This window comes from Mirounga angustirostris, unplaced genomic scaffold, assembly GCF_029215605.1.
Source record: "Mirounga angustirostris isolate CCGP_5_RB_7025 unplaced genomic scaffold, mMirAng1.0.hap1 SCAF_7, whole genome shotgun sequence".
NCBI classification, from domain to species: Eukaryota; Metazoa; Chordata; class Mammalia; order Carnivora; family Phocidae; genus Mirounga; species Mirounga angustirostris.
In genome coordinates this window covers 92320661-92339823 of record NW_026991715.1, presented here as the reverse complement: position 1 = coordinate 92339823, position 19163 = coordinate 92320661, and positions in this window count along the sequence as shown.

Here is a 19163-nt window from a genome sequence, read left to right as displayed (position 1 = left end):
ATTTCGGAAGTTAGGAAAGGGGCAGATTTAAAAAGGGATAACCCTCTACTAGTTTTGTCTTAAGACCCTGCCATTTCTTCCACACTGGTGCATACAGAGCATCTGCTAATTTGACCAGCTCTGTGGTAGGTATATGGGTGGGGGCCTGCTCCAGGAAACATTCCAGAACTTCTTTACCAGGCTCTAAGAAAATGACCCCAGTCCCTCCCTACATCATACCCCGTGCACATCTCTGTGTTATCCCTTATACCATGGAAACATAATTATTTGCTGCATCTCACTAGATTGTGAGTGCTCAGGAACAGTGTTTGTAGGGATTCCCTTTGATAGGAGGTGAGGTAAAACCTGAACCCAAATGACTTTAGCAAAAAAGGGAAATTTGGTTGACACACCTGTCACAAGTCCTTTCCATACGTGGCAGGAGGGCCACTGGCAGATTCCACGTGATGGCAAGCCTGCATCCGGCAGCTCTAGGCATCCTGCTGCCAACTTAAGAGCCCTGTGAAAAAGAGCCTTTCTTTCCATGGAGAGCCAGCCAGTCTCCCAGGCTGATTCCCACTGGTCCACTGCGGGTCCACTTGCCAATCCCGGGGCATTCTTCTAGCAAAGCAGTTACCATGTTGCGCTGTAGTTACTACTTTACTTGCCTGTTTCCCATCCAGAACTATGAATTCCTTGGTGGGTAAAACCACCTTCATCTTCCCAGTGCCTAGTTTAAGGCCTGGCAGACAAGTGCTTACTGAATGTGTGTGGGATGAATGAATGGCTGGCTGGCTGGATGAATGAGTGAAACTAACATTGTTAAAGGGCTTCAGTGCATTAGGCTCTGTGGAAATTCATCAGTTGGACGTTGTGTTTCCAAAGTGGCTACAATAATGTTCCCTACCTCCCATGCTTTTTTCTGAGGAGGACTTCTATGTCCATGTCAAGAGGCAGAGTCTGTTTGCCCTCCCCTTCAAGCCTTGGGGCTAGCACCTGTTATGATCATTAGATTGTGAGGGAGGTGACGCTGGTTAACTTCCAGACCTTTAGAGAGCTATAGCTTCTGTCTTTGCCTCTTGGAACACCCCTCCATGCCACACTATGAGGAAGCACAGGCAGCCATGTGGAGAGGTGCACGGGGGAGAACCAGAGTTCCCACCCAGCGACTCCACGGAGCTCCTAGCTCTAGTCAGAGCTAACTGCCAGTCATGTGAGCGAGGCCACTTTGGACCTCCGAGGCATCCCTGGACCTCAGCTGGCACCATGTGAAGCAAAAGAACCACCCAGTCAACCTACAAAATCGGGAAACATAAATAGTAATAATAATAATAAAATGTTATCCTCACATCATTCCCATGGAAGTCGAGGCTCAGAGGCTCAGAGCCCTTAAATAAATAGCTTCCCTAAAATCACACAGTCCTTAGACGGTAGAGCAGCAGACTTGTAGCCAGGATGTGCTCAGGGAAACTGATTTGGCCAGCATTTAATGATGGAAATCAGTAAGAGGAAGGCAAACCATTTGGCAAAATCACAGAAATGCATTTCAGAGCCAGGCACTGGATTTGTTAGACTCTCTTTGAGGGCTTTGGCATGGGAGCTAGGTGTGAGGACACAAGGTGGGGGCTACAACAGTGGCCACAGTGTGAGGGGTGTAGGCTGCTATGATTTACAGGGAGGGGCTGGGGTGGACTGTGGTGGTCAGGAGGGCACATGCCCAACTCAAAGAGACAGCGCCGCCTATTGCTGCTAAATGTGTACGTTGGCCCAAGACCACCAGATCCTTCAGTACATCAAAAGTACTAAGGATTCAAATACCTTAGTTTTGTTGAGTTGGGAGGAAGGGGGATGGAAAAGACATTTGAATGCCAGATCTGACCCATAGAACCCCAAATTTTGACTTTTTTTTTCAAAAGAACCATCCTAGTTCAAGCTCTAGAAAGGGAAACATCCCCACTGCTTTGTTCCAGCAGAAAAAAAGCAATTTCTTTTTCACTATAAGCTCCATAAGTGGTTTCAAGATGTTGCAGGGTTTTTTCATACTTCAGCTAATTCACTGGGGACTCCTGGCCCATCTTCCACCTCCCAACTGGCTTTTGCTTCTCTGAGCTGGCGTCATCCTGTGAAAAGCTGTTGTTTCTTGGGGGGTGGGCGGCGAGGAAGGCGGCCAGGGAAATTCCATACGGAAAGGAAGGCAGCTCCTGATTTCGTAGCCTTGGCCAGCCATGGCTCCGTATCCCATCTGGAGCTTGGCCCCTCGCAGGTGCGGGGTCCCTGGCAGTCTGGCAGGATGTCACACTCTCTGCATACCAGTGGCCCCGTGGTGCCATCCCAGGCAGAAAGCATCTCACTGAATAACCTCGCTCACTGGGTCCAGGACCTGAAGGCAAGACTTCCCCAAGGAGGCTGAGCCAGGCCTGCGGGGGCCGCAGAGAGGCCTCTGCTCATACCTGACCTTGTCTGATGGCCAGCCTCAGCCTTCGTTTCTCTGTTTTCTTCTTCGACCTGGATAGTCTACGGTTCTTTAGACTTTTATGGTTATTGATATTTTCCTTTTTTTTTTTTTTTGGTTATTTATATTTTTCATACAGCAGATTTAAAAAATAATTCCTTTGTTAATAATGGAAAAGTCCCCTTTCTTGCCCTGTTTCTCACATGCCCAGTCTTCTCTCCACAGGCAGCCACTCTTACCACTTTTTGGTATGTATTGAAAGTAATAAAGGTGTATGAAGTTGGGATGGGTTGGGATCAGCCAAGCTCTGTTGCCACTTGACCACTGATCATTACCTCCTGGTGAGAGCCTGGCATGAGCTCAAGGGGGCAGCAGTGGCAACCTGAGGCCCATCTCCAAGGTGCCGCAGAGGACCTGGCACTTGCCCCGGGCCTCGGAGCCCCCAGGGACCCAGCTCTCTCAGGGGACTGGGCGTTCTTAGCCTTGAGCTCAGAGTCACTCCAGCCAAGTGTATGGGCCGTGATGTGGCAAAGAGGTAAAGGCATCTCATGGTCCCCGAGTTCAGGCAGACTGGGTGTATGACCCTGGCAAGGAACTGAGCCTCCTTGAGCCTCAGTTTCCCCACCTATGCTGCAGGAACATAGCTGCTTGGGTTGTGTCTACAAAGAGGCATGTACTTGCACCAAGCTTGGCACCGGATAGGTTTTGACCAATTGACCTTTCACTCATTGCACTCCATACCTCCAGCACCTGGAATGGTGTCTGGCACATCGTAGGCATTCAATAAATATTTGTTGCCTAAATGAACGAAGGAACCATTGACCCATTTGCTGGGGCTGCTGCTGACAAACTAGGTGACTTTAGACTGGTCCCTTCCCCTCTCCTAGCCTCAGTTTCTCCAGCTCTGAGGAGATGGGTCCCTTCCTCCCAGTCTCAACCCATGCAGCCCACTTCTCATCTGAACCAGCCTTCAGGGGCCTGTGAGCAGCCCAGGAAAGTTGTCCTTCTGTTTCCCTGAATATTAATCTTCAAATTAAATCCATTTTGCAGTATTCAGCGTTGCCATGGTATCACAACTGTTCTCTCTTTCTCTCTCGCTTCCCCCCTCTCCCTTCCTCTTCCCCACACCTCCCTCCCCACCCAGCAGACAGCCCAAGGGCGTTAAAGGGCCAGCTCTGCAGTCCCCAGAGAAAGATGCTTTCTGAAGTCACTGGAAGGTCGTTGCTTCCTGGCAAGGCATTCATTTGATTCAGTCCTTTGGGGAGGCAAGGTGTAGCTAGGAGTTGGGGAGTCAAGGCTCCCAAGGAAGGGGAGGCTCTCCCCAGGCTGTAAGTGGTGACTAGGTCTGAACGGTGAGCACCTCCTGCTACCCATCTGATTCTCCTACCAGTACAGCCCCAGAAACAAGCTGAGGTGGAAATGGGAGTGATCTCTATTCAGGCTCCTGGAGCGGAAGAACCTGGTTCTGCCAAAGGCCAAGCACTGCAGACATTAAGCCACTTATGGGACAGTAATTAATGTCTAAAATGTGAGACTTAAATTTAGTCATGGTTGCCCACAGAGGCCACTGCCATGGCTTTGAGAATGAAAATTCTTTCTTTTTTCCAGCTCTATTGAGATGTAATCGACACGTAACTTTGTGTGAGTTTAGGATGTACAATGTGATGGTTTGATACATGCATATGTTGCAAAATGTTGACCATGATAAGATTAGTTAATACATCCCTCACCTCACATAATTACCATGCTGTTGTTATGGTGAGAACATTTAAGATTTACTCTCATAACAATTTGCAAGTGTACAGTTCAGTAATACTAACTATAGTTACCACGTGGTATATTAGATGCGCCGAAACTTACTCAACTTCTAGCCGGCAGTTTGTGCCCTTAGACCATCAACTCCCCATTTCGCCCACCTCCTAGCCCCTGGTAAACATCAGTCTACCTTCTGTTTCTAGGAGTTCACCGTTTTTAGATTCTACTTATAAGCGAGATCATACAGTATTTGTCTTTCTCTGTCTGGCTTACTAGGGATGGAAATTCTTGAAGGCACTGCCATGTAAGAGGAAAGGGTCAAAGGTTCCATAAGCAACAAAAATTCTTGCAACGGTTAGTAAATAACAATAAATAATAATTGTTATATAAATGAGAATTATAATAAATCATTGTGTGCCTGTTGGGGCCCCATTTCACTGACGAAGAAACGGTTGCTCGGAGGGGTCCAATACCTGACTGTGGTGGTTTGTACTGTGTTGACGTGGTCAGGTTGAAACTGTGTTGTCCAGAATGGCCTTCCCTGCATGGTTCTGGGTGTGAGCTGGCCAAAGGAGGCATGTGCACAAAAATCTGGAGGTGGAGGTGAGCAGTGGCCACACTCTCTGAGGTATGTGACCTCGATGGATGTGGGGGCAGTGAGATAAGGGGGTACCAGTGGCACCCATGGGCCTTTGCTCTTTTGGGCTCCATTTCCAACTCTTCTCCCCCCAGACTCTTGCAGCAGACGCGTGGAGGCAACAGCTCCCCTTCCTAGTCCCACTCAGCTTCAACTGGCCAATGAGCGCTCCGATTCTCCCACGGCCCCATCCAGACCTTCCTTCACCCACACTGTATAAGGTCAAACTCTGAAAATAAAGCCCTGATTCCATGCTCCCTAAGTGGCCTTCTCCCCACTTGAACCCTGACCAAAACCTTGACCAATACCTTGACCAAGGCACAGCTACTGAGAGATGGAAGGAACCTCAATTTAAACCCAGCTCCATCTGGGAAGTCTGTAATTCTTTCCATGATGTCCTCTAAGATGTCTAGAAATAGTTATTGGGCACCCAAGTGCCTAGCGCTATGGTAGACCATGGATGACACCAAAGAAAGAGAAGCCAGACTTGCTCTCAGGGAGCTTTTAGAGATAGAAAATGAACAGACATGTTAGGGTCTTTCCAGCTGAGATCATGTCAATCACTATAGTTTAATTCCATAAGCTTTTGTGTAAGACAGAATGGCACGCCCTGGAGGGCCTGCAAAGGTGAGGAGCATGGGTGCTGGCCGAGTGGGGTAGGTAATTATAGAGATGTGTGCCTAAAGATGTACACACCGACTCACATCTGCTGTGCGTGCTTGGCCAGCGTCCAAGTCCTGTTCTACCAGAACCTTGTTCCTTTGGGGAAAGATGTCTTCTCTAGTCTCATCCCATGTGGTCTGGGCTGGGCCAACATTTCTCCTTGGCCACAGTGAATGATTCTGGGTTGAGAACATGGCCCGGGTCAGCCTGCTGAAGGTCCATTGAAAGACTTTTGCTGGAACCATGGGAAAGGGGCCCTTGCAACTCATTCCCCACCTAGCTGGCTTGGGTTCTAGAACATCACAGAGTTAGAAGTTTCTCTGCCTCAGAGGACAGAGTTGGGTGACCCAGATAAACCAGGGCCAACAGGAGGCTCCCCTGTGTTCTGTGGAGGGAGGGAGCCCGACCCCATCAGCCCAGGACGTCAGGAACCCTCTTCTGGTTGCAGAGCTCTCTGTGCTTTTCTTCTGCCCTCCCCATCACAGACAGGATCGCCCCGTTGGAGAGTCATTTGACGATGGTCTGTCCTTCTCAGATGCTGCAGAAGGCTACAGGGACCAGGGAGCTAAATGAAATGAGGGTCAGTCCGCAGGGAGTGATGGCTACTGTGATGAGTGGCAGAGTTCATGTCCATCCAAAGAGGGCGGCAGTGCCCACTCAAGGCAATTTATGCCAAGTAATAATGGAATCTTCTTGTTTTTCAAGAAGAAGCCAGAAACCTAGACTTTGATGTAAAATTGCCTGACTCTCTATGTTGGAAGCCATTTTCTTTTAAGATCAAATAAAACACACCTAGGGCTCACGCTCTGCTACCACTCTGCCTTTATGTCCTGCACCAGCTCGAAGTCCCATCAGGACAGGACCAGCACTAGGCCTGGATGTGGAGGGAATGCCGGGAGTGTTTGCTGAATGAATGAAGGAGTGGACAGATGTTTTTCTTGGTATGTTTCTGGCTGGGCCATGGTCTGAGAATCCCCCCTTTTTGGCTGCACTGCCAGAACTTCCAGAGGTCTCTGGTTGGCCCGGTGGCCTGGAATCATCATGAGTAAGAACACCTGTCCCTTTGCCTCTCAGGCAGCAGCTGAAATGCTACGAGCATTGCACAGCTCTATTTACTCTCCTCTGACTTCCTCCATCAAGAAGGAGCCCCCTCCCCCGATGTCTTCCCTAGCTGCCTGGCCCGGATTTCTGGAGCCCGAGGAAGGTGCGGGCCCACCGTGCCAGCTTCTGGGGCCCCACTGAGCCCTGGCAGCTTTGGGCAGCAAAGCATGTGCGAGAGACAGAAGTGCCACCCAGTGCATGGCAGGCTTTTGGTGGCAGGCGTCAGCATCTCCCAAACGAGTGACCTTCCCTCAGCCTGCTTCTTTCATCAGCAGCTCAAACCTGCCAGTGAAGGGAGGGGCCCTGCGGTGAGCCCACAGCCAGCCGGCCACTTTCCAAAGCCCGCCCACACCGGGGAAGAAGCGAGCCATGGCACCCTGCCTTTGCCCGGGGGACTGCCAATGCCATCCCTTGCATCCCTCTGCGTGGTGACTGAGACTGTCCCAGGATCTGTCCCTCCCGCTCGCTCACATGCCCCATCTCTGCCCCGCCTCTGAGCACTGTAGCCTCTCCCCACCCATTCTGCAAAAATCTACTACAGGCCCACTACACACGGGGACTGGGGGGGGGGGGGGGTGGTGGTGACAGGACCTACCCTCCTGTAGCTCCAGGTGTCGGATCAAGTAGTCACAGCTGTGTGGCGGTGCCAACTTTGCAGAGCATCAGGGAGGGAAAGAACAGTGTGGCATGAAGCACTAGACAGGGCATCTGACTTAGTCCGGGGGTGGGCGTCTTTGTCAGGCGAGAGTGTTTGAGCTGAGTCCTGAAGAGCAGGGAGTCCGATGCACAGAAATGAAGGTCACACAGGCTGCTCGGGAGAATAGGGTGGTGGGTGGTGGGTGCACCCCTGTGGGTGCGGGGGAACTGTCAGGAGGCTGTGACAGTAGTCCAGGAGGAGATGGTGGGTGCTGGAAGGAGGGTGACGGCGGCAAAGATGGGGCGGAGAAGTGGGCAGATTCGGGCTATATTTAGGAGGCTTTGGTGACAGTTTGGACGAGTGAGTGGGCAGGTGCCAGGGTGCTGCCTGTATTTGTGGCTCGTGCACCTGGGGAGCTGGCAGTGCCTCGGCTGGGATGGGGAATCCTGGAGGAGACGAGGCTGGGGGGAGGGGTGCCGTGGAGAGCAGGGGACATCTGGGCCAGCCCAGAGACGTCACCCGCTTTTCCCAAATGTGCCCTGCTTCTCACACTGCTGTGCTTTTCCACATACAGCTTTCTCTGCCTGGAAAGCGATTTCTTTCTGCTTTCTGGGCCAAACACCTGTTCGTGCTCTGAGGTCCGGGTCAACTGCCCCCTTCTCTGTGCCGCTCAGCTGCGACCCTCACGGGAGCTTAGCGCCTCACTTCACCCCTAGCCTCAGTCACACACAGGACCTGAAGGAACATTTCAACTGGGGAGGAGGGGAGGGGGTGAAGCTGAGAGTTGGCCACCTTGGCTTCTGGGAACAGGAGGACAGGATGTGTGTGTGTGCGTGCGTGTGTGCGTGCGAATATATAGACAAAGGAGGGAGTGTGTGTGAGTGTATATGGACAGCCTGTGAGTGTGCCTGAGAGAGAGATGGTGTGCGCCGTGCACACTGGCCTGAGGGAGGCGGAGGGGAAGGCCAGCCTCGCCTGTCTCCACCACGTCTGAGAAGACTCTGTGTGCGATGTTGCTCGGCGTCTTGGAGCCAGGTCCGCCTGGCTTTGGGTCTGGGCTCTTCCGTGTAAGAAGCTCTGTGGCCTTGGGCCAACACTGCCTCTTTAAGCCTGAGGATACTCGTCTGTACCAGGATTCTGACAGCAGCTGCCCCCTGGGCTGGTGTGAGGAATGAATAAGATGAAACCTATAAAAACACTTAGCTGGGACCTGGCCTATGAAAGGCACTCGAACATCATGAACGTTCACCCCAACCTCCCCCATGACCCAGGGTCGACGTCCTGACCCACCACACTGGTCTTATCTCTTGGTTATTCCCGCACACAGAAGCCTGTACCCATGTACTCCTGGTGCTAGTCAACAAAGGGACAAGCTTGCATTTATTTGTGTGTTCATGTGGTTCTCTATGAGCTCCAAGAGATCTGGAGTGGCGTCTTGCTTTGTTTGCCATTGTCTCCTTTGCACCCAGTGTGAGCTGGAACATAGTGGGGTGTGACAAGCATTGATCAAATCAATGAATGAATGTAGAATGGTAGTCTCCTCCTTCCCTTTCTCCTTCCCCCACTCTTTCCGGTTTCTGTGAGCCCCGCCCCACCCCTGCTGACAGAGCTGAGCCTCACTGCCCTCTCTGGGTGGCACGAAGCTGGTAGCCAGAACCAAGAAGGGAAGTGAAATGGCCAAAACAGACCTGACACTGTTTATTTAACTGATGGCTGCTGTCGCCTTTCACACCTCTGAGGGCACTTGAGAGATTATACTTACTTCTTTTTTAATTCCCGGGGCTCATTATTATTTTTATTACTTTTAAGATCTCATCCCTTGTTTTAAGCATTCTAAAGGAAGGCTGTAATTTATATTCAGCCATATGGTGAATTTTCTAATTTGTTAATCATTGTTAAACTTTCACCTGTTACGAGATTTTACCAGAAGGTGTCCTGTTGCTTGGAGAACCCTTAAAATTGTCCACGAATTTGTCCCTTCTCCCGAGTCCCACTGAAGAAAACAAATGCAGGAAAACATCCCACTTCTATCTGAAAGACCGGTACTTATCTTCCTGAAATCAAGACTCTTCTTTCCCATTATCTTTGGGAGCTGAGGCTAAAGACGTTTATATGGAAAACAAGGAGCAGCAAGCAGTTTGATTTCCACCCCCCCTTTTTTTCCTTCAGGAAATTGCTCTCTTATGCAAGAGAAATGCAAGTTCACCCACAGCAGAGCAGTCATATGATAAGAAATCTGTTTGGGAGAGAGGGAAGCTCATTTCCCCCTTTGAGAAGCTGCATTTGTTTGAGGGAGACAAGGAGAGAGAAAGCAGTTTTGCTGGGGGACAGGGAAGGGATTAAGGCATCATGACAAGCACATGGTTTAGAAATGAGCCCAATTAAAAAAACATGAACCCATCTGACCCTCATATGAAAATCCAGAGCTGTCACTGTCCACTCCTTGATTTGAGAGACCAGCACAATTATTCTGGAGATCATTAAGATTCTGGTGGAATGAGTTTTCTGGTCTTGCTTGTGATTTCCATTTTCTCATTACTGACAGAAGCTGCATTTATGGATCTTTCTCTTTTAAACAGGAGCTTCTCGGACTAATTTTTTAAAAATTGGCCTCCCCAAAAGGTATAATGCCAAAGCTTAAATGGACTCATCTTGGCCAGTTCCATGAGAACTGTACCCCTTCCCACCCTCTACTACCATCTAAAAAAACATTTTTTTTTTTTCCTTTGGAGATGGGATTCACAGCCATGGCAGGCAATTAGATTTCAAAGCTGGAGAACTCTGTTGCCCTTTGCCAGGAACTGCTGAAGCAAGCAAGACAGCCCATGGGTTTTGAATGCCTGGCCCGGAAGCAGGCTCTCCCGATGCAGCTCTCCCAGGATGGGCTAGAGGAGTGTGTTTGTCTTTGTTCTGCAAAGGGAAATCTAATTTCATCCCCTGCGCCCTATCTGCGTGGTAATTCTGTAGCTAGGCGACACTGGCATTCAAAGGGCTGGGAGATTGTCTAGTTTGTGAAATGCGGAGAGTTGGCACGGTCCAGGAGAGGGTCAGCTTCCACTGAGTGGGTCAGCCCCCGGGCTTGATCCTCAGCCTTCCTCTGTAGCTCCATTCCTTAGAGGGCTGCTGTAATCTCTGAAGACTGAGGGTACCCTTGTGTCCCCAACCCAGCCTTCTCTCTTGCTGCTGGCTGAGTCACGGGGTTTAGGAATGAGATCTGATGTCCAAAGCTGCTGAGAAAATGCCCACGCTTGTTCAAGAAGTAGGCTGGTGCTGCGGCTGGAAGTCTGACCCGGAATTGGTGGGTCATGTCTGTGACCCCAGACAGTACTGCTGCTCTCATGGAGCTTATCCTCTCACGGGGGAAGGAAAGTACACAACCAAATAGCCAGAAAGGTACTGGCTAGTGATAAGCGCTGTGATCAGGCTGAAACTAAGCGATGCGAAAGAGCAAGACTGGAGGGCTTCTCTATGGAGGTGACATTCAAGGTGAGACCTGATGAGAAGGGGCCAGCCATGCAGACATCTGCGGGGAACAGCATCCTAGGTAGCGGGAACAGCAAGTACAACTTACCTGAGCAGGGAGTGATCTTGTCACATCTGTGAGGCAGTGAGAAAGCAGGTGTGGCCAGAGACTGGTGAGCCATGATGAAATGGCTGGAGATGAAGTCAGAGGTGGGCACAATGATAGGAAGGAGGTTGGGAGGGATGCTGAATATTTTGTGGTAGTTTTGGCGGCAGGGGAGAGACGGACGATCTGATTCGTGTTTTAAGAGCATCACTCTGCCTTCTGGATGGAGAATGGATTGGAGGGGCACATGGCAGGAAGCAGGGCTGCAGGTCTGAAAGCTTCTGTCGCGCTCCCCGTGGGAGAGTGGAACGGGTTTGTCTTCCAGTGACAAAAGGCACCTTCCACAAAACAAATATGCTACCCTTCTTCAAGAAGATGTTTCTGGGGTTTTTGTTTATTCTGGATGTTGAAAGCCTCAATCCAGTAGAAAGCTGGATGGAGGCTGAGTGCTCTCTGGAGTATGTTTTACACTGGGCCCCAGTAACTCACCTGTGTGCACAGGTCTTTCATGAACACCAGCAGCCCTGCAATAACAGGCCAGTGAGAAGGACTTGAGTATACCATATAGTCAAAGCAAACCCCCACTGGAATGCCAAAAAGGCCCCTTGGGGCACCTGTGACGGTATGCGTTCTAGAACCGTGAGCAAGGCAACATAATATACTCCATGTCTGATTTTCAGGGATGCGTTCCAGGCCACAGGCCTGATGCCTAGCTGTCTATGGAAATCAACACAAACAGGGATCCATGTAACACATGCTACGTGCTTATGCCCTACATATTCATAGCATTCCAAAATGGTTATCAATTACACCACACAAAAAGGAGCAAATCATGCCCATTTTATTGTGTGTGATGTTGTATAGCATTCAGACTTCTTAAATTCTTTGTACTTTAGGGAGTCACTCACAGAGCTGCCATCATCTGACGAGCAGAAGGACCACCTAGGCAAGTCGAGCTCAAACTGTAGAATTATCTGCAAGTAAATGAGGACTGTTTCAAATCACTAAGTTTGGGATGATGTGTTACACAGCCATAGATAACTGATACAGCTAACAGTAGTGGAAAGCATTACCATCCCCAGGTGTGAAGGGACACACAACTGCTGGAGACATGTGCTTTAGGAAGGTGGGAACAGGGGAGAAACACCCCAAACTCTCCTCCTCCTCCCTCCCGGTTTCTTTTCAAAGCCTCCCATTGGGCAAACTCAGCCAGAAGCCAGAGGTCGAGAGAGACTGGCTGATGCAGTCCTGAGAGATCAACCTTCCAGGGCTGGAAATCCGTCTGGGGGTGGGGCTCGAAGGCACAAATGGAAAGTAGCCAGCATCTAGGGATGAGTGTGGAGTCCTCACACTTACGCCCAATGAGTCCCCAGCCCCTGTGGTCCTGCGGAGCCCTCCATCCTCAGAAAACCCAAACATACACAGGGCCAGTTTTTCCATACATCACTTGATTTCTTGAAGAAGGGAAAGCAATTTGCGACCACTCCGTTTGGTAGTGTTTTTCCCCGAGCTTTATGTGGGTGATTTTCTCCACAGACCACACCGTGCTGACCACAGCCGGATGCCCCCCCCATTGCCCCTGCAATATGAGAAGTGAGACCACAGTGACCACTGTCCCGGTGCCGCCCTCTCTCCAGGGCTCTGCACCCCTGCTCTGCACAGTCCTACCAGCTGGGTCGCCAAACGATCACCGAGTCAGTGACCTGCGGGAAAGAAAGGATCTTGGCGTGGCCGATGGATACCAAAGTTCGGCTTTGGGGCTCGGAAGGAACCAGGGAGGCTTTTCTTTCAGTGAGCACCCTGGTGGTAGGAAAAATGAAACCACGTTTTCAACACTGCCCCTTTCCCAGTTGGCTTTCGAGGGTGGGGATAATTTAAACTTCATTCTGGAAATGTGTAAGAGATCATCATGTTCTTGCTGTTTTACCCGGAAATGATGTCAGCGGGTGAGAGAGTTGCCTAGCTTCTGAGAGTAGCCGGGCAAGGCTCCTGGCAGGGCAAGGGTGGAGGAAAAAGCCTGAAGCATCCAAGCAGGTGGACTGATTGAGGAACGGGAGAGTTTGCAGAAAAACTTGGAAGACAAATCAAGCCAAAGTAACTCTTTAGCTTCTCGCTGAAGAGCTCAAAAGAGAGCCAGCTGAAGGGAGGCAGCCTGAAGACCATGGGGCCAAAACACTGCCGGCTCTATCAGAGGTAGCGCCCGACTCCGGGAGCCGGGGGGAACCTCATCTCCGATGTCAGTCCCCGCACTGGAAAAGCAATAGAAGGAATTTGAAAAGCAGCTGCTCTCCTGGGAGACAGACCTAATAGGCCCATTTCATCTTGGGCCTTATGAGGCTGGGGTCCTGTTTCAGGTAGTGACTCGTTAATGAGGCCCAGCGTGCAGAGGCTGCACAGCTGAGCTATCTATCATGCAGGGAGAAACAGGGCTCCTCTGTTTCTTTTTCTGCTCCAGAATCCAGCCCCATCCATCCTCCTAAGTGACGAGCCATGGTCCACACCCCGTTTTTCCCATCTACGGCTGGAGGATAATGATGCCGGTTCTCATTGTGCTTCTAGACCTTGGGACCCGAGGGACAAGGCTTTCTTTCCTGCCAGAGATAGGGAAAGGACGGGCCAGTGTTTCAAACAGATACCCTTCTTCCAGTTGAATGGATGGGGGGAGGGATGTGGAAAGGCGGAGAGGCAGCCTCGAAGGCCCCGCAGCCAGGCCAAGAGGAGCATTCCATCAGGGACCTGACATTTGCCTATTGCCCTCTTATCGGAGTTGCGAAGTCACTGGGGCCTTTGTGCTGTGGAATTGGGAAGGAAGAAATGGCCCAGCCCAGCCAATCCTGCACCCGGCTCTTTGCCATTAGCATCTCCCTGACACCAGACTGATCTCTTCATTTCACTTCTGTAAACAGGGCACCTCAAGGCCAAGGTGACAGTGACCTCTGGCGCTGCAAGCAGCCCGGGATTGTCCCTGGAGGCCCCGATAAAGCACTTTCTTGGGGGCCAGGCCTCTTATTTCCCCCCGCCAGTGCTCCGATTAGTGCTGACAAAAAAACAAATAAATAACCACCATCCTGCAGGTTAGAGACAAGCGAGGTGAGGCAGAGAAAGCGAGGTGAGGAAGGGCACCAGGGAGGGTTGGGGCGAGGCAGAGGCCTCACTTAGAAGGCTGCCTCTGCGTCTCTGCCACCAAGAACAATGCAGCTGCCCAGGAAGCACCGGGGAGAGGCAGCCCGGCTATTAATAGGCTGCAGCACGCGGGTCGCCAAGCTGCCGCATTTCTGATGTTTAAATCTCCAGCGTGAAGTGGCTTGCAGGCTCCGATTCTGCAAAGACAATTAAATATAGATTCTTTGGGGTGAGGGTTGGGAAGGGTGTGGGTGGAATGGAAGCCTGGGCTGCAATGCAATTTAATCCTGAATATTTCAGTGCATCTGTTCACACGCTCCGCAGACATATTGGAGCACGTGCAGCGTGCCACGCGCCAGGTACACCCCAACGAGCACACCTGGCCCCAGGGAACCCATGGGGAGGGTTGCAATCACTGCTCCCTACAGGGGTCAGGCAAACAGCATACATGAATGAGGCAGACAGGGTGTAAAACAGTAGGGAAGGGTGGGGTCTGCCTGAAAAGCATAACCATGTCCTCTGTACAGGCACTGGGGAGCGACTCAGCCCCGAAAATTGTTACTACGCAGGGATAACTGCCCAGTATTGCTATGCCTCGTGATTTTTAAAGGAAAGATATGTATTTGGAATTTTGTGTGATTCTTTTTTTCCCCCGAGTTTAAAAAATAATATGAAGGCCAAGCACACCACATCTGTAGGCCTGTTGGGCCCAGGCGAGATCTTATGATAACAAATGAAAAGGGTTGAAATAGAAGGAATCCCAGAAGCTTAGGAGAGCCTGGAGGTGGGGCATTTGACCCATCCAGGGTAGGCTGGGTGGGTCTTCCCAGTGAAGGGGAACCGAGTCTTATATGGTGGTAATGATGGCATAAATCAGGGCACAAAGTTCGGGGGAGCCATTCCAGGCAGAGGAGTAGAAATTGTGCTGGATACATTGCACCCGCCAGCTAAAGACTATTTCTCAGCGTTCCTTGTGACCAAGGGTGGCCATCTGACAAACGGTGTCGGGCTCCTGACCTTAACGGGTGGGGAGGGGTGGGCCGGCCTGCGCTCCTCCCGCCCTCCCTGCTTCCATCTTGCCGACAGGCATGGCCATCGAGAGCACTGATTGCGGAGCTGGTGATTAAACCTCTTTGGCTTTGGTTTCTGTAAAATTGAGATAATATTATGTACCCCATAGGGAGATAGGTTGAAGGATTACTGTCTACAAAGTATTTAGAACAGTGCCTGGCATGTATGTGCGCAGCCAAGGTGCGATTCCATCAGTACGGTTCTGATGACGAGATGATGTGTGGTGCTCTAGGGAGGGCAGAGCCGAGAGAGAGCTGGGCGCCCGGGCCCCAGCCCCGGCCTTGCACCTGCCCTCAGATGCACAGACGAGTCGACTGCTCTCTCCTTTACGCCACTGTGTTTTGTACCTCGGATGCAGCAGCTGGGCTTACAGCCTTCAAATAGGGTAACTCAGAGATCAGCTGGGGTTCTCCCGGCCTGTGAGAACTGGGTGAAATTGCCTCAGATCTGGAGGGACTGGGGCGCCTGGGTGGCTCAGTTGGTTCAGCATCTGCCTTCAGCTCAGGTCATGATCTCAGGGTCCTGGGATCGAGCCCCGCATCTGGCTCCCTGCTCAGGGAGGAGTCTGCTTCTCCCTCCCTCTGCCACACCCTTCCTCCTTTTAAGCTCTCGCTTTCTCTGTCAAATAAATAAAATCTTCTTTTTAAGATTTTATTTATTTGACCGAGAGAGAGAGCACAAGCAGGGGGAGCGGCAGGCATAGGGAGAAGGAGAAACAGAAGCAGACTCCCCACTGAGCAGGGAGCCTGGTGCCGGGCTTGATCCCAGGACTCCGGGATCATGACCTGAGCCTAAGGCAGATGCTGAACCGACTGAGCCACCCAGGTGCCCCTAAATAAAATTTTTTAAAAAAAATCTGGAGGGACGCTAATATCCAGTTGCTATGGCTTCTGGAAGTTGTGAGCCCAGCTCTCTCTTGTGCCACCCTGTCCCACGCCACATCATGCCCTGGAGTTCCCCCATCAGTGGCAACAACCAGGTACCCACGGGAAGCTTGGGTGGGCGGAGTTGGCTACCCTGAAAGAGGGGACTGAGTGCCTGGGTGGAGCAGGGCACGTGACCACCACGCAAACTTTGATCCCCCTGCTGGACCCCCATATCTCCCTCTCCCCCACCCCAGGAGCCCAGTTTTTCCAGTTTGCCTGTGAAAGCCATCCAATGCCCGGATAGTCCTTTGCTTTCAGGGTGCCCGAGGGATCGAGGGCCCCAGCTGCCTCTGTGCAGAGGTGTTGTCCCCTACCCCATGACTGAGTGAGTCCGGGATACTAAGGCAGACCTGTCCACACAGAACTCCTCTGACAGGTGACTTTGGCGCACGGATGGCCCTACCAAACCTTTGAGATGGCACAGCAGCCCAGGACCTTCCTACCCAGTTTTCCCTCCTCTCCTTCACTCAGAATTCCATTCCATCATGGTCTGACTGCTCTCCAAGCCTTGGCATTTCCCTTAATACAACCCTTGTACATTCGTTTCTGTCTTGGCATCTGCTTCTCTGGTAAGAATACACTGCCTAAGTTTCTTGGAAGAAGAAATAGATATGATTAGTTCTTTCACACTTCGGGGATTTATTCCATCCCAGGACCATTTGCATATCTAAAGAGAACAATGCCTCCCTAGGAGTGGTGTTTCAGGCACCAGGAACACATTTTAGTATTGGTGGAGCCCCCCAGCTGCCCTTATACGTAAGGGTCTGCACTGTCTTTACGCAACTGGGAGAGTGGGAGTGCCATGTCTGGGAGTTGGGAAAGGCCTAGAGCTTTGACTACACCTGTTTTAATCTCTACGAGGAAATGGGAACTAATCTCATATACCAGTTACAATGCTTTGGGTAGCAGGTAACAGAAATCCCAACTCAAAATGGCTTAAACACTAAGGAAGATCTATGATCCAGGGAGGATATCTCCAGGGCTGGTTAACTCCACGGTTCTCCATGTTACCATGCATCTGGCTTCCTTCTGTTCCACGACTCTGGCATCCTAGCCTGTCAGTCCTGCCCCAGGCCTCTTCCCTCACAGTGCCAAGGTGGCTGCCACAGCCCAGTCATCACACTAGATGCAACAACTTTTGCCAGAGGCAAAAAAAGACTGGCTTTTTCTATGTTTCTCATTTTAAGAGTGAGCAAACTTTCCCCAGAGTCCTGCAGCAGGACTGTGGTCAGAATTGTATCACATGCAATTTTGTATTCATCATTGTCAGAGGGAGTGGGACGGCATGTTTCCCTTGGACAACTGGGATTTAGTGATAGCTGCCAAGGGTAAAGGAAGGGAGAGTGGTAGGATACTTTTTTGTTGACTCTGGGCTAGAAAATCTTGAAGAGCTTTCTAACTCTAATATTCTCTGGCTCTTATTTTCCCCTTCCTCATAGTTTATGCTGAGATTTTTAAAAAGTAGTACAGTTAGGAAATTGGCCTCTGATGGACCTGGGTAGCTGTGTGAGCTTAGGCCTCTGTTTCTTCAGACACAGTATTGCTTTGCCACTAGGGTTCCTCTGTGGATACAGAGCCAGGAAGAAAATCTTGGTCTGTATCCCTTTACAAATTAGTATGTCCTGCTTTGGGTTTTATAGATAAATATAAATAAAGATACGGATACAGACATAGAGGTATGAATAGTGTGTGTGTGTAAATACATCTACATTTGGTATATACACATACATATATCTTTGTATGTCTAGAAAGCATACCTTGCAAATGCATACCAGTTCATTCACTCAGCCATTCAGTACATATGAGTTATGTGGAATAGGCAGGCTCATAGAGACAAAGTAGAATGTGGTTTCCAGGGGCTGAAGGAAGGGGAATAGGGAGCTACTGTTTAATGGGGACCGAGTTTCAGTTTTACAAGATGAAAGAGTTCTAGAGATGGATGGTGGTTGCACAACAGTATAAACTTTAGTGCTTAATGCACTAAACTGTACACTTAGGAATGGGGAAGATGGTAAATATTGTGATGTATATTTTACTACACACAAAAAATTCAGACATGTCTGTTTAGAATACATGTGTTCCCTGTTCCTGCCTCACTGTGTATATGCTGTAGGTGCTCAGTGAATGAATAAGTGCTGTCACTGATGTAAACTACATGTCTGATGATTCCTTTTTCATATGTGCTGACAGGCTCAGCCTGGACTCAGAATCCGGCCCTCTTGCTGCTACTCACACACATAAAAATCCATTTGCATAGATTTTACTGATGATTTGTGTAATCAGGGGGCAGAGTCTCATCCCATAATAGTTCACAGCAAAACCTTGAAGATTTTAACCACTAGTTAGTTTCCCCTCTCTGCCCTGTCTCTCTTCAGCATGCAAAGGACTATCACTCCCTTCACCGTATCAGAATCTATAAATTCTTGGGGTTCCCTAAACAAAGCGCCTCCAGGAAACCCACCTTTGCCAGGAGGTCGTTTAGGGACCACATTTGTCACAAAATATTCCCCATTCGGGGGATCTCCTCAGTACCTTTATAGAGCACAACCCCAGGGGGCAGTACTCATGGTGTATTCTGGAGTAGTGCTCCAGGAGATGGCCCCTGGAATTCTGTAATAGCAGCCCTGGTCAGCTACACCCAACACCCACTGTCCCTCAAACATTTGTCCCGACTCCTCTAGCTTTCCCTAAATGCAATTCTGGTGGATTTCATCATTTTGTTCCAGCCATGGACATGCGTCTTTCTTTTTTGTCAGGGTTTTTATACTGAATGGCATCTGATACCCTTCTAGCAAGAGGTGAATCACTGATAACTAGATACTTGCTAAGTAGATGAAGCGTGAAAAGCACTTTGTGATAAAGTAGATCTAAATTCTCATGAAGAGTTAGATTTCACCATGGATTTGGCAGTGTTAGTCGGAGAGCATCCTGTCTCCAGGTGACCAGACCCAGCAAGCCAGGGCACAGCTTCTCTCAACACCAACCAGGGTAGATTCAGTAATGCCACATGTGGTAAAAAAAAATAATAATAATCCAGAAGTTACAGTATTATCACTAAGTCAAGCCTCAAAATGCTAGCAGGTGTTAAAGTCAGTAAGACTCAGCCTACCTTTAATGGAGCCATAGCATATCTGACCTGATCCAAGTCCAAGTTTGAGGACCCCAGACATCTCTCCAAACCTCTTTGTTACAGGATAGTCTGTTTTTATTTATTTATTTATTTATTTATTTTTAAGATTTTATTTATTTAT